This window comes from Rutidosis leptorrhynchoides, chromosome 2 (assembly GCF_046630445.1).
Source record: "Rutidosis leptorrhynchoides isolate AG116_Rl617_1_P2 chromosome 2, CSIRO_AGI_Rlap_v1, whole genome shotgun sequence".
NCBI lineage: Eukaryota > Viridiplantae > Streptophyta > Magnoliopsida > Asterales > Asteraceae > Rutidosis > Rutidosis leptorrhynchoides.
In genome coordinates this window covers 64,114,997-64,131,576 of record NC_092334.1, presented here as the reverse complement: position 1 = coordinate 64,131,576, position 16,580 = coordinate 64,114,997, and positions in this window count along the sequence as shown.

The following is a 16,580-nucleotide window of genomic DNA, read 5'->3' as shown; positions in this document are numbered from 1 at the left end:
TCTATATGATACGTTTTGTAAACATTGCATTCTTTTGAAAAGGCACACCATAAATGAATATTTAAATCAAAGGTTTTTAACATCTGATGATTTCTACATATAGACAATCACTGTAAATAATAGTTTACAATAGTACTTCCGTTGACAGTACAGTCAAAATAAGATACATGGTGATGATTTGGTGAATGCAACGTTTCCTTGAAAAATATGCCATGTATGACTCCATGCACATAGCTTGTCTAACATATAAGCAAACAGCGGAAGACTTCTAGAAACCTGAGAATAAACATGCTTCAAGTGTCAACACAAAGGTTGGTGAGTTCATAGTTTTAATATTACACATAATCCGTATATCAATGTGGATTTACAAAAGTTCAGTTGTTTTATTCAAAACGTTTATCAATAGGTTTTACATTAAAGGTGGATCACAAGATTTCAGTTGTTTCATCCGAAACGTTTATCAATCGGTTCTACAAAATTGAGCACCCTGGTAACTAAACTTTAACGTATATATAATTTGTACCCTTTGTATAATCATCTTAATAATACACGCAAACCAACGTGTACGCTTCTCAAATAGCATACGTCCGTTAAAAGGCTAGTGCTCTAGCTCGGACGGGGATATCAAGCCCTATGGATCCATATACTACTACTCGCGCCCACCAGTTCTTATAACTGGCAGTTACTAGTTACCAAAGCTAAGGGATTTTCGGTTCAAACTCAGTGTAGAATTTAGTATGTACTTGTATCCATTGTGTTTAAAATAAAGTGCATGTATTCTCAGCCCAAAAATGTAGAGAGTAAAAGGGATCTTATGAAACTCACGCATATCAGTTTTAGTTTTTGTATTCATTTTATAAAACAACGCATGTATTCTCAGCCCAAAAATATGTATAAAAAGGGATCAATGAAACTCACGCATATCAGTTTTAGTTTTTGTATTCATTTTATAAAACAACGCATGTATTCTCAGCCCAAAAATATGTATAAAAAGGGATCAATGAAACTCACAGTTAAATATTGATATACAATATTGTAGGAAAGCACGTAGACGCATCGGAGATGATAAACACGAGGTTTGATTCACAAAAAAAATACCCCCGAACATTACCCATAACCTCCTTGGCAATAACCCATAATTTCCTTAGCTCTAGCTTGCTCGAAAACTCATTTTGAAAATTACTTGGACAGCACTCCGTCGTAATATTTGATGTACATTATTATTTTTGTATCGCAAAAATAATAATACTAATAATAAGATTAATAAGATTAATAATAATCTTAATAATAATAATAATAATAATAATAGTAATAATAATAATAATAATAATAATAAATATTATACGGAGTAATATATATTTGATTTTTCATTCGAGCAAAACACCTGAATTTATAGTACCTGGCCTGGAATCTGGAGTCATGCGACTCGCATGGAAATGGCCTTCTGGCCATGCGACTCGCATGAGGACCAGGGACAGCTCACATCGTTTTGTAATTTAGCTCGTCGACATAATTAATTATTAATATAATATATATAATTTAAATAATTAATTATATATTATATTAAATTCACGTGCATAGTTGACTTGTAATTTTTGTTCCGATAAGTCGTACGTCATCACTCGACTTATGTCCCGGTTCTGGTTTTTCGAATGTCCTTTCGTACGCTGAGAAAACTTGCATTTTACGTTTCGTGACACGTACCTTTGTCAAAATATAGCCTTAAGTTATCCATAAACTATACCACTCATAGTATATCTTAAACTTTCGAGTATTTTGGTCATTTACTTCTATAAATCATCATCTCGTTATTTGCTAAAAATACATTTTAAAATAGTGTTTTACTGTAGCAAAGTCAAATTTTACTGTAGCAATTCACTGTAGCAAAGTCAATTTCACTGTAGCAAATAGTGATTTTCGAAAACACTGTAGCATTTTGAGTAATGTGGCAATTTGAAAACACTGTAACAAATTAGTGTTTAACTGGTTCATCTTAAACGCCTTAGTTAACTTAACTAAATATCAATTGAATCAATAAACGAATGTTACTATCGTTTATTATATATATGTATATATCTTTTTAATATACATAAATCAGTTTTTAAATACACATTGGAAGTTATTTATAAATAAATTTTAATAATAAATATTTCAACTTATCATATACATTCGAATAGATATTTAAACCAATAAGTTTAATGTACGGTATCAAACAATTAATACATTGTTACCTTTTCATGTTATAGTATATATGTATCTATTTACATATAATTGTTCGCGAATCGTCGAAAACAACCGAAGGGTATTTAAATATATAAAAGTAATTCAAAAATTTTGAGATTCAGTTTTACAGACTTTGCTTATCGTGTCGGAAATGTTAATCATACAAAGATTAAGTTTAAATTTAGTCGAAATTTCTGGGTCATCACATAAATCCTTACAATATTCGCTAACATACCATTATTATTATTATCTAAAATTAAAATTAAAATTAAAATTATAATATATATAAATATGTTTACAGAAAGATAGAAAGAGAGAATTGGGATAGATCTATAATCGATCAGAATTCGTTCTTTTATAGACGAATTTTGAATTCAAACTTTCACTTATGACCCCTTAACTATGCTCAATTAACAACTTTTTATTATTTATTATTATTCTTATTATGAATTATTTAAATATTATATTATATTCTTGTGCATAGTTGACTTGTACTTTCAGCTTCGTTGCGTCGAGCGTTGATAGTTGGCTCGGGTACCGGTTCCGGATTTTCGAACGTCCTTTCGTATAATTTAATATCTTGTACTTTGCGTTTTGTAACTTGTACTCTTGTCATTTTTAGACATTCTTCATCAATAATTTGAACCTTTTTGATTGTATCTTGTACTTTTGAGCTTTTTGGACCTTTGTGTCTTCAATTCGTCGTTTTCGCCTTTTGTCTTCGCACTTATTTAATATAAACAATTACAATGAAAATATAATACAATTACATATGAAAACCTATTATTTAGAAGGGATATTGCTATGAAATATATGTTCCTTTTTAGCCTTATCATGATGAAATCCATGGTAATGTTTTCCCATTTCCATTCCGGGATTTCGGGTTGTTGAAGTAGACCTGATGGTTTCTGATGCTCAGCTTTGACCTTAGAACACGTCAAACATTCTCCTACGTATTTAGCAACATCGGCTTTCATACCCGGCCACCAAAAATGTTTCTTGAGATCCTTGTACATCTTTCCCGTTCCAGGATGTATTGAGTATCTGGTTTTATGAGTTTCTCTAAGTACCATTTCTCTCATATCTCCAAATTTTGGTACCCAAATCCTTTCAGCCCTATACCGGGTTCCGTCTTCCCGAATATTAAGATGCTTCTCTGATCCTTTGGGTATTTCATCCTTTAAATTTCCCTCTTTTAAAACTCCTTGTTGCACCTCCTTTATTTGAGTAGTAAGGTTATTATGAATCATTATATTCATAGATTTTACTCGAATGGGTTCTCTGTCCTTCCTGCTCAAGGCATCGGCTACCACATTTGCCTTCCCCGGGTGGTAACGAATCTCAAAGTCGTAATCATTCAATAATTCAATCCACCTACGCTGCCTCATATTTAGTTGTTTCTGATTAAATATGTGTTGAAGACTTTTGTGGTCGGTATATATAATACTTTTGACCCCATATAAGTAGTGCCTCCAAGTCTTTAATGCAAAAACAACCGCGCCTAATTCCAAATCATGCGTCGTATAATTTTGTTCGTGAATCTTCAATTGTCTAGACGCATAAGCAATCACCTTCGTTCGTTGCATTAATACACAACCGAGACCTTGCTTTGATGAGTCACAATAAATCACAAAATCATCATTCCCTTCAGGCAATGACAATATAGGTGTCGTAGTTAGCTTTTTCTTCAATAACTGAAACGCTTTCTCTTGTTCATCATTCCATTCAAATTTCTTCCCTTTATGCGTTAATGTAGTCAAGGGTTTTGCTATTCTGGAAAACTCTTGGATGAACCTTCTGTAGTAACCAGCTAGTCCTAAAAACTGGCGTATGTGTTTCGGAGTTTTCGGGGTTTCTCACTTTTCAACAGTTTCTATCTTTGCCGGATCCACCTTAATACCTTCTTTGTTCACTATGTGACCGAGGAATTGAACTTCTTCCAACCAAAATGCACACTTTGAAAACTTAGCGTACAATTCTTCCTTCCTCAATACTTCTAACACCTTTCTCAAATGTTCACCGTGTTCTTGGTCATTCTTTGAGTAAATAAGTATGTCATCAATGAAAACAATGACAAACTTGTCAAGGTATGTGTAACGACCCGTCCTTATCCACCTGGACGAAGTCATCAACATTTGGTCCCATTGCGATGATTGACTCCAAGTAATGTCCTTAAATTGAGCAGATGCACAGCGGAAGACTTAATTCATACCTGAGAATAAACATGCTTTAAAGTGTCAACCAAAAGGTTGGTGAGTTCATAGGTTTATTATAACAAACATTTCAATATTTTAATAGACCACAATATTTCATAATAATAAACATAATACACTCGCAAGTGTATGTAAAGCATTCTAAGTGGTTGAGCACTTGGTAACCATACTTAACATTTAATCAACGTCGCATATTCCCTTTATTATGAAATCTCACTACACCGTACCAAGTGTAGTCACCAAAACGAAGTACTGTGCAACCGTTGAATACTGGTCGTCCAGTCCGGTTGGGGTTGTCAGGCCCGATAGATCTATCAACAGGATTCGCGTTTACAATACCCATGTAAATAGTAGTTACCAAGCTACAGAGAAATATGCCAGTGGTACAACTCAACGTAGAATATATTTTTAAGTACTTGTGTCTATTTCGTAAACATTTATAAAAGTAGTGCATGTATTCTCAGCCCAAAAATATATATTGCAAAAGCAATTAAAAAGGGAGCAAATGAAACTCACCTAATGTATTTTGTAGTAAAAATACATATGACGACATTGAACAAGTGTAGGGTTGGCCTCGGATTCACGAACCTATATCATTTATATATTTATTAACACGTATAATCTTAATCGAACAAATTGATATATTCTATCTTAATTTATATATTTTTATATATTTAATTTGTGTATATATTTGAAATGATTAATATTTTTATATATAGTTATATTAATATCTATATACGATTAGTATTATATCAAAAATATCTAATTTATTATATATGATTATAAAAATGTTAATATGAACAATAAATAAAAATACATTTTCATACACAAAATATCTATTTGGTAACATAATATCAATAATAGTAATAAAAGTGGTATTTGATTATAATGATAATAATACTACTACTTATAATAATAAAATAATTATGATATTCTTACTAAAAAAATGACTCTTTTATTAATACTATAGTTGTTATAATAATAAGGGTACTATTAGTAAAAATGATAATATAAATAATAATATAGTTGTAATAATAATAATTATGATACTAGTAATTATAATAATATAAATTATATTTTTGAATATAATTTTAGTAATCATGTTATCAATAATAATATTGATAATAATTAATAATACATAATACTAATAAGTAATTTTGATAAAAATGATGGGATTAACAATATTATTACTTTAACATTTATTATATTAATATTAAGGGTAGCACTAATTATCGTAATAATTATAACATAATTAATTAATAATAATAATAATAATAAATAACAGTTACCTCTCTAGAATCCTTCAAAAAGGAAAATGGCAGGGGGAGGTTTCGAACCCACAACCCCTCCTTCAACCATCACAAACACAAACCATTCTAGCAATTGTTTCTTTCTGTTTAAAACCCCATACAGTATTTATTTAACCGAATATTCAGTGTTCTTATAACTTCTTCTTCACCAATTCAATTTCATTCGATTAATTCTCCAAATTCCTAATATCGTTGCTTATTTGATGCAACACAGAAGAAAGAAAAATATATATATATATATATATATATATATATATATATATATATATATATATATATATATATATATATATATATATATATACAACCGCGATGTTAACTAATCAGAAATAAAAATAAAAAAAAAACTGAAGAGCACTCGTCGCTGTTATGATAAAAAAAAAATTGGTTTCTCAAACGGTTACAATTTAGATAAAGTGTATAACACAAAATAAGTTAGAAAATATTCATGGAAGCATTACAAATCATCAATTTTACTGAAATCATAACAGTGAACACGAATTTTAGCAAGAACAAATGTTTGACTTTTTAGATAATAACTTTGACTTCGAAAATCAATAATCAATTTGATGAATTGAGATTTGCTATTTTGCAGATAGTATATATGAATGATTCCTAACAACTTTGTTTTAAAGGAATTGAGAATTTGTTCGAAGTAAATTTCTGGCCAAAATTTGTATGCCGCAGGTACCGAAAAAAAAAAAAAATGTTTCTGTTTCTCTGATTTTTCTTTCACAAAAGGCAGGTTGTGTGTAATCCTTTGATTGAATAATTTAGCAGTATTAATAGGAGATTATTTTGTATTGTCGTGGTTGGATTTAGACACAGAATCACGAGTAAACAGAACAAGAAGAAAGAAACAGAAATGATAAATTTATAAAAATGTAAATGGATGTTGATAGATTCATACGTGTTTATATATCTGTATATGTATCCACATATATATCTATTCGCATATCTGTATCTGTATATGTATATTTATATAAATTTGAATTATATATAATTGTTATACTAGATATTAGATTCTGTAATATTATAAATTTACTAATAGAACCTATTAATATTATTAATTTTTAATAGGAACACTTAATAATAATAATCATAAAATAATATAGATAATAATAATATTATTAATATTAGTTATTTTTTTTATATGAATAATAATAAGAATAACAATTAATTGTAAAGATGATAATAATGATATTATTCATGCTAATCATAATAAATTGTATTATTTTCTTATATTATTAATACTAACAATTTTTAATGGTAAAGATAATAATATCTAATAGTTATGTCATTAATAATTAAGATAGAGCAAGTTATATGTATCAAGTTTCAAATCTCTATTATTACAACTAACTATATTGATAATACATATATTAGTATTAATGAATGTAATATTAACGATAATATTTATTTACCATTTATCTTAACTTGTAATTAAATTTACTATATTAATCTTATGTATTATTAATCATGTACTATCTAATATATTATATAATAGTTTATATTGAATAATCGGTATTTATACTTTTTAATATATATATATATTTACGTATTTATTTGCACGCACATGTTCGTGAATTATCGGAAATGGTCAAAGGTCAAATGAATATAGGAAACACTTCAAAATTTTTGAGACTCAACCTAACAGATTTCTCTCACCGTGTCCAGAATATTAAATGGTATCAAAAGTTTTGTTTTAAAATTAGTCAAAAATTTCTGGGTCGTGACAGTACCTACCCGTTAAATAAATTTCGTCCCGAAATTTGGATGTAGCTTCAAATTACTAATAAGATATAGCTTCGTGTTGCCCTTTTCTCCGTACACCATTAAGGGTTTTCCTTTTTCTCGTATAATGCGAATTACATTTTTGTAACAAACGATCTCTGCTTTCACTTCTTTCAACCAGTCCATACCGATTATCACATCAAAACTCCCTAACTCTACTGGTATCAAATCAATCTTAAATGTTTCGCTAACCAGTTTAATTTCTCGATTCCGACATATATTATCTGCTGAAATTAATTTACCATTTGCTAATTCGAGTAAAAATTTACTATCCAAAGGCGTCAATGGACAACTTAATTTAGCACAAAAATCTCTACTCATATAGCTTCTATCCGCACCCGAATCAAATAAAACGTAAGCAGATTTATTGTCAATAAGAAACGTACCCGTAACAAGCTCCGGGTCTTCCTGTGCCTCTGCCGCATTAATATTGAAAACTCTTTCGCGGCCTTGTCCATTCGTGTTCTCCTGGTTCGGGCAATTTCTAATAATGTGGCCCGGTTTTCCACATTTATAACAAACTACATTGGCATAACTTGCTCCGACACTACTTGCTCCGCCATTACTAGTTCCGACACCATTTGTTCCTTTCGTTCTATTAACCCCTGGTCCGTAGACCTCACACTTCACCGCGCTATGACCATTTCTTTTACACTTGTTGCAAAATTTGGTGCAGACTCCCGAGTGATACTTTTCACACCTTTGGCATAGCTGCTTCTGATTGTTGTTGTTGTTGCAGTTGTTATTGTTGTTGGGATGATTGTTGTAGTTGCTGTTGTTGTTGTTGTTGTTGTTGTTGTTGTTGTTGTTGTTGGGCCGTTTGTTGCAGTTGCGATTGATGTTGCGATTGTTGGGATAATTGTTGCGATTATTATTGTAATTGCTGTTGTTGTTGTATTGGTGATTCTTATCACCGTTTTCCTCCCACTTTCTTTTGACTTGCTTCACATTGGCCTCTTCAGCCGTCTGTTCTTTAATTCGTTCCTCAATCTAGTTCACTAGTTTGTGAGCCATTCTACATGCCTGTTGTATGGAGGCGGGCTCATGTGAACTTATATCTTCTTGGATTCTTTCTGGTAATCCTTTCACAAACGCGTCGATCTTCTCTTCCTCATCTTCGAATGCTCCCGGACACAATAGGCACAATTCTGTGAATCGTCTTTCATACATGGTAATATCAAATCCTTGGGTTCGTAACCCTCTAAGTTCTGTCTTGAGCTTATTGACCTCGGTTCTGGGACGATACTTCTCGTTCATCAAGTGCTTGAATGCTGACCATGGTAGTGCGTACGCATCGTCTTGTCCCACTTGCTCTAGATAGGTATTCCACCATGTTAACGCAGAACCTGTGAAGGTATGCGTAGCGTACTTCACTTTGTCCTCTTCAGTACACTTACTTATGGCAAACACCGATTCGACCTTCTCGGTCCACCGTTTCAATCCGATCGGTCCTTCGGTTCCATCAAATTCCAAAGGTTTGCAGGCAGTGAATTCTTTGTAGGTGCATCCTACACGATTTCCTGTACTGCTAGATCCAAGGTTATTGTTGGTATGTAGCGCAGCCTGTACTGCGGCTATGTTTGAAGCTAGAAAAGTACGGAATTCCTCTTCATTCATATTCACGGTGTGTCGAGTAGTCAGTGCCATTTCCTTCAAAATAGTCAAATGGAACAAGTTAATCATACAGAATATTAAGAGTAGTTAATAGTATTTCGTAGCATAATATGAACTCATTTATAAAAGCTTTTTCTTCATATTAGCGTTTTATAAGTTTAAATTCGGGTAGTACCTACCCGTTAAGTTCATACTTAGTAGCTAATATACAATTCAACTACTACAATTCTATATGAAAAACTGATTATAATAATATTTCGCGTTCAAACTTTTATACAATATTTTACAAACTTACAATACCGCTTATTTTACATAAAGCATGAAATATAGCACACAATAACTTTGATACAAGATGGTTGTGAAGATAATTCTAGCTAGTACACAAGTCGTTCAGCAAAGGCAATAAAGACACGTAATTCATACGTCCAGAAACAAGTCATGCATTCTGGTTTTACTAGGATTACTTCCCATCCTTGGTCTTGTGGAACATAACCGTTATGGCCGTTGATAAGACAGCGTGTTGTAACGTCGTCAAAGGGACGAGGGTTACGTAATGTCCAACAGTCCCGTAATAATCTAAAAACCTCATTTCTTACCCCAATTACCGACTCCGTCACTTGTGGAAACGTTTTGTTTAATAGTTGTAGCCCGATGTTCTTGTTCTCACTTTGGTGAGAAGCGAACATTACTAATCCGTAAGCATAACATGCTTCTTTATGTTGCATGTTAGCCGCTTTTTCTAAATCACGAAGTCCAATATTCGGATATATTGAGTAAAAATAATTTCTTAACCCATTGCGTAAAATAGCATTTGGGTTCCCCGTAATATATGCGTCAAAGTAAACACATCGTAACTTATGGATTTCCCAATGTGATATCCCCTATCTTTCGAACGAAAGCCTTTTATAAACCAAGGCATTCTTGGAACGTTCTTCGAATGTCTTACAAACCGATCTCGCCTTAAATAGTTGTGCCGAAGAATTCTGACCGACTCTAGACAAGATTTCATCAATCATGTCTCCGGGTAGGTCTCTTAAAATATTGGGTTGTCTATCCATTTTGTGTTTTTATACTGTAAAATAGACAAGAGTTAGATTCATAAAAAAAAATACTTATTAATACAAGCAATTTTTACATATATCATAAAGCATAAGCACACTATATTACATATATTACACCACACGAATACAACTATCTTATTCCGACTCGCTTGTTTCTTCTTCTTCGGTTTTGGTTCGTTTTGTCAAGTTTCTAGGGATATATGATGTTCCCCTAATACGAGCCGTCGTTTTCCACATTGGTTTAGAAAAACCTGGTGGTTTAGAGGTTCCCGGGTCATTGTTACAACTTAAGGACTTCGGGGGTTGACGATACATATAAAGTTCATCGGGGTTGGAATTAGATTTCTCTATTTTTATGCCCTTTCCCTTATTATTTTCTTTTGCCTTTTTAAATTCAGTTGGGGTAATTTCTATAACATCATCGGAATTCTCGTCGGAATCCGATTCATCGGAGAATTGGTAATCCTCCCAATATTTTGCTTCCTTGGTGGAAACACCATTGACCATAATTAACCTTGGTCGGTTGGTTGAGGATTTTCTTTTACTTAACCGTTTTATTATTTCCCCCACCGGTTCTATTTCTTCATCCGGTTTCGATTCTTCTTCCGGTTCCGATTATTCTTCCGGTTCCGACTCTTCTTCCGGTTCCTCTTCGGGAACTTGTGAATCAGTCCACGAATCATTCCAATTTACATTTGACTCTTCATTATTATTAGGTGAGTCAATGGGACTTGTTCTAGAGGTAGACATCTATCACATAATATCAAACGCGTTAAGAGATTAATATATCACATAATATTCACATGTTAAAAATATATAGTTTCCAACAAAATTTGTTAAGCAATCATTTTTCAAGTAAACACGGTCGAAGTCCAGACTCACTAATGCATCCTAACAAACTCGATAAGACACACTAATGCAAAATTCTGGTTCTCTAAGACCAACGCTCGGATACCAACTGAAATGTCCCGTTCTTATTGATTAAAAACGTTCCATATTAATTGATTTCGTTGCGAGGTTTTGACCTCTATATGAGACGTTTTTCAAAGACTGCATTCATTTTAAAACAAACCATAACCATTATTTCATCAATAAAGGTTTAAAAAGCTTTACGTAGATTATCAAATAATGATAATCTAAAATATCCTGTTTACACACGACCATTACATAATGGTTTACAATACAAATATGTTACAACAAAATAAGTTTCTTGAATGCAGTTTTTACACAATATCATACAAGCATGGACTCCAAATCTCGTCCTTATTTAAGTATGCGACAGTGGAAGCTCTTAATAATCACCTGAGAATAAACATGCTTAAAACGTCAACAAAAATGTTGGTGAGTTATAGGTTTAACCTATATATATCAAATCATAATAATAGACCACAAGATTTCATATTTCAATACACATCCCATACATAGAGATAAAAATCATTCATATGGTGAACACCTGGTAACCGACATTAACAAGATGCATATATAAGAATATCCCCATCATTCCGGGACACCCTTCGGATATGATATAAATTTCGAAGTACTAAAGCATCCGGTACTTTGGATGGGGTTTGTTAGGCCCAATAGATCTATCTTTAGGATTCGCGTCAATTAGGGTGTCTGTTCCCTAATTATTAGATTACCAGACTTAATAAAAAGGGGCATATTCAATTTCGATAATTCAACCATAGAATGTAGTTTCACGTACTTGTGTCTATTTTGTAAATCTTTTATAAAACCTGTATGTATTCTCATCCCAAAAATATTAGATTTTAAAAGTGGTACTATAACTCACTTTCACAGATTTTTACTTCGTCGGGAAGTAAGACTTGGCCACTGGTTGATTCACGAACCTATAACAATATATACATATATATCAAAGTATGTTCAAAATATATTTACAACACTTTTAATATATTTTGATGTTTTAAGTTTATTAAGTCAGCTGTCCTCGTTAGTAACCTACAACTAGTTGTCCACAGTTAGATGTACAGAAATAAATTGATAAATATTATCTTGAATCAATCCACGACCCAGTGTATACGTATCTCAGTATTGATCACAACTCAAACTATATCTATTTTGGAATCAACCTCAACCCTGTATAGCTAACTCCAACATTCACATATAGAGTGTCTATGGTTGTTCCAAAATATATATAGATGTGTCGACATGATAGGTCGAAACATTGTATACGTGTCTATGGTATCTCAAGATTACATAATATACAATACAAGTTGATTAAGTTATGGTTGGAATAGATTTGTTACCAATTTTCACGTAGCTAAAATGAGAAAAATTATCCAATCTTGTTTTACCCATAACTTCTTCATTTTAAATCCGTTTTGAGTGAATCAAATTGCTATGGTTTCATATTGAACTTTATTTTATGAATCTAAACATAAAAAGTATAGGTTTACAGTCGGAAAAATAAGTTACAAGTCATTTTTGTAAAGGTAGTCATTTCAGTCGAAAGAACGACGTCTAGATGACCATTTTAGAAAACATACTTCCACTTTGAGTTTAACCATAATTTTTGGATATAGTTTCATGTTCATAATAAAAATCATTTTCTCAGAATAACAACTTTTAAATCAAAGTTTATCATAGTTTTTAATTAACTAACCCAAAACAGCCCGCGGTGTTACTACGACGGCGTAAATCCGGTTTTACGGTGTTTTTCGTGTTTCCAGGTTTTAAATCATTAAGTTAGCATATCATATAGATATAGAACATGTGTTTAGTTGATTTTAAAAGTCAAGTTAGAAGGATTAACTTTTGTTTGCGAACAAGTTTAGAATTAACTAAACTATGTTCTAGTGATTACAAGTTTAAACCTTCGAATAAGATAGCTTTATATGTATGAATCGAATGATGTTATGAACATCATTACTACCTTAAGTTCCTTGGATAAACCTACTGGAAAAGAGAAAAATGGATCTAGCTTCAACGGATCCTTGGATGGCTCGAAGTTCTTGAAGCAGAATCATGACACGAAAACAAGTTCAAGTAAGATCATCACTTGAAATAAGATTGTTATAGTTATAGAAATTGAACCAAAGTTTGAATATTATTATTACCTTGTATTAGAATGATAACCTACTGTAAGAAACAAAGATTTCTTGAGATTGGATGATCACCTTACAAGATTGGAAGTGAGCTAGCAAACTTGAAAGTATTCTTGATTTTATGTAACTAGAACTTGTATAATATATGAAGAATACTTAGAACTTGAAGATAGAACTTGAGAGAGATCAATTAGATGAAGAAAATTGAAGAATGAAAGTGTTTGTAGGTGTTTTTGGTCGTTGGTGTATGGATTAGATATAAAGGATATGTAATTTTGTTTTCATGTAAATAAGTCATGAATGATTACTCATATTTTTGTAATTTTATGAGATATTTCATGCTAGTTGCCAAATGATGGTTCCTACATGTGTTAGGTGACTCACATGGGCTGCTAAGAGCTAATAATTAGAGTGTATATACCAATAGTACATACATCTAAAAGCTGTGTATTGTACGAGTACGAATACGAGTGCATACGAGTAGAATTGTTGATGAAACTGAACGAGGATGTAATTGTAAGCATTTTTGTTAAGTAGAAGTATTTTGATAAGTGTCTTGAAGTCTTTAAAAAGTGTATGAATACATATTAAAACACTACATGTATATACATTTTAACTGAGTCGTTAAGTCATCGTTAGTCGTTACATGTAAATGTTGTTTTGAAACCTTTAGGTTAACGATCTTGTTGAATGTTGTTAACCCATTGTTTATTATAACAAATGAGATGTTAAATTGTTATATTATCATGATATTATGATATATAATATATCTTAGTATGATATATATACAGTTAAATGTCGTTACAACGATAATCGTTACATATATGTCTCGTTTCGAAATCATTAAGTTAGTAGTCTTATTTTTACATATGTATTTCATTGTTAATACACTTAATAATATATTTACTTATCATTTAACATAATTAACCAAGTGTATCAATATCTTAATATTATTCATATGTACCTAGTAAGACGTTGTTATAACGATAATCGTTATATATATCGTTTTCGAGTTTCTTAAATTAATAGTCTCATTTTTATGTATATAACTCATTGTTAAAATACCTAATGAGATACATACTTATAATAAAATCATGTTAACTATATATATAACCATATATATGTCATCGTATAGTTTTTACAAGTTTTAACGTTCGTGAATCACCGGTCAACTTGGGTGGTCAATTGTCTATATGAAACCTATTTCAATTAATCAAGTCTTAACAAGTTTGATTGCTTAACATGTTGAAAACACTTAATCATGTAAATAACAATTTCATTTAATATATATATAAACATGGAAAAGTTCGGGTCACTACATACGAGACCCCCATGGGTACTTATTAACACTTGAAAAATCTTCAACTAAATATAAGAACTTCTTGTTCACCACATGGGCAGATTGTTTACGCATAAAAGCTCTCTCTACAACTAATATGATTGCTAGTCGAACCACATCATCGTCCGAAACACCAACTCGACTACTTTTTAGAAGCTTCTTTTCAATATCACCAATCAAAATGTTTGTGCTCTCTTTAATGGACGGAAATAAATGTTGTCTAATTGGAGCCGTCTCTTTTTCATAATTTTTAGGGATGTAATGTGCCATATCCGTACGGGTACCAAACAAAAACCCCGTTACTAGACAAAATTCACGGCGACCAAATCTAATAGAAAAATTACGCTTAAATCTAAACCATATGTCATCTTGCTCCTCGGGGTACTTATCATCATCAATACCTTCCGGCCGTTCAGTTTTACGTTGGAGCATTGCATGTACAAGTCCGGGATCGTTTCCCATGTATTCAAGATCTAACCATACACCAAAACACGTTTGTTTAAATATTTTTATTTGATTTTCGGTCATTACTTTCTTCACATCACCTATAATACTTATTTTATTCTTCATCGTCAGTTTACCTTCAACCCATCCCTGTAAAATTAGCAATAAGAACATCAGCATATGATACGCAAATACGCAAAATTGGTCTTGCGTCCTTTACTACCGGTACGCAAGGTCGCAAGTATGGTCTTGCGAATTGATTGTGTCCGGAACGCAAGGACACAAAACGACCATTATGCCTGGACAGTCAAATTAATTTGACCAGCAACAAATTGTTGTTTCACCAAAACACTATACAAAACAAGACATAATATACCCCATTATTAAAAAAAAAGAAGCAAGAATACGGTTTAATAATGATGATTATCACAGAGACATTTCATCAAACAGTTGGTGTGCACATTTTCAGATTTATATATGAACATATGAAATTGATATACACCTCCCAAATAACTAACATATATAGTGAAGGAATAACTAACCTGCGGATTTGCCATTGTTATTAGGTTGATATCTTGATTTATTTCGTAGTTAAAATGGAGCAGACGAAGACGATGGTGACGTAGTTGGTGACGTAGACGCTGGTACGTGGTGGTGGTGGTGAATACGATGGATGAACTGGTGGTCGTGCAGGTGGTGATGGTGGGTTCGATCTACTGTTTGAACGAGAGAGAAGATGATGGATCTTTGCTTATTTGCGTTTGGCTAGGTTTTTCGTAATTTGCTTCTCTGCGTCTGTGCGTATTATTAGGTTTATAACCTAATAATAAAAACCACAAGACTCAAACACGCAAGCACGCAAGATATACAAAATTTGCGTCTTGCGTCTCGCAAGGCATGTTTTGCGTCTTTGCGTGTTTTATGATTACTATTTTATGTTGCTGCTATTTGAGTTTTTTTTTTATTTATTTAACTACTGTTAATGTATATGTCCATCTATGTTTACAAATATTTATCTAGTGCATAAGTGTAAGTTGTTATTGACCAAATTACTCCAGTCGTCCTTGAACTTGTACTGAAAATTAAAATGACCAATAAAACAGATAGGCTAAAATTAAAATACCATTTCATTAACCAGTAGTACAAAAGGCCCTACGACCTACTTTATTACATGATCAATCAAGATTAATTAAAATGCAGCAGCATACATAATCTGAGCATTCAACACTTCTCGATCAGAAGGATGCACCAACTCGTCTTCATCAGCAAAGAAGTTGTTCAACAACATGCCATACGGCAATCCACTCCCACCAGCTGCAGCCAATCCTGCCATCCGATTAGCAACCACATATGCCAGATTAATTGGGATTTGTTCGAGCAAACACATCAAAATCAAAACTTCAGTTACAGATAGCTCCACATCAGCATCATCTCGAAACATGACATTCTTCTTGATGACATTCATCATCTGTTGATACTGGTCCTGAATATCTTCCTCCCTGATAATGACAGGACCA